This window comes from Otolemur garnettii, unplaced genomic scaffold (genome assembly GCF_000181295.1).
Source record: "Otolemur garnettii isolate 467f Iridium unplaced genomic scaffold, OtoGar3 scaffold00043, whole genome shotgun sequence".
Classification (NCBI taxonomy): Eukaryota; Metazoa; Chordata; class Mammalia; order Primates; family Galagidae; genus Otolemur; species Otolemur garnettii.
This window is the reverse complement of record NW_003852438.1, coordinates 1,891,626-1,892,433: the sequence shown is the minus strand read 5'-3', so window position 1 is coordinate 1,892,433 and position 808 is coordinate 1,891,626.

Below are 808 nucleotides of genomic sequence, written 5' to 3'. Positions count from 1 at the left end.
TTATATTTTAGATTGTTTATCTATCATGGTTTTCTTTTTGTCAATGTCTCTATTCATATATTAATTTTAATAGTTAATCTTAAGCCAGGAGTTTGACCTGAATTTGAGGAGAAAAGCAAAATCGGAACTTTTTAGATGAGCACAATATAAAACAGAAAATGGGGTGCTCTCAGTTCGGTTACATGTTGGAATTACTCAAGAGAATTTAAAAAACATTGAACACTCACCTATAGCCCAGCTAAATCAAATTTGTTCAGGAGGCCCAGGTGAAAGTTATGTTTCTGGATTGGTGCCCATAGCACAGTGGTTACGGCACCAGCCACATACACCAAAGGGTGGTGGGTTCGAACCCAGCCCAGGCCAGCTAAACAACAGCAACAAAAAATAGCCGGGCATTGTGGCAGGAGCCTGTAGTCCCAGCTACTTGGGAGGCTGAGGCAAGAGAATCAGTTAAGCCCAAGAGTTGGAGGTTGCTGTGAGCTAAGATGCATGGCACTCTACTGAGGGCAACATAGTGAGACTCTGTCTCAAATAAATAAATAAATAAAGTTATATTTCTAATGCATACCCACTGAAACAGATAAACCAACAATAAGTTAGAAAGAGGATATCCTAAGGCTATGGAAGATTCTGGGGAACAAGACAAAAATTATGCTTAGGAAATAATAAAATTGCCCAAGGGGGCAGTTCTACTTATAGGGAAAAGGCACGGTGAACCAAAAAGAGTTTGATAGAACTGAGAAAAAGAGTCAGGCTCCTAAAATAACCATGTAGAGAAGGATTTGGTCTGGGAAGGGGCTGAATCTGC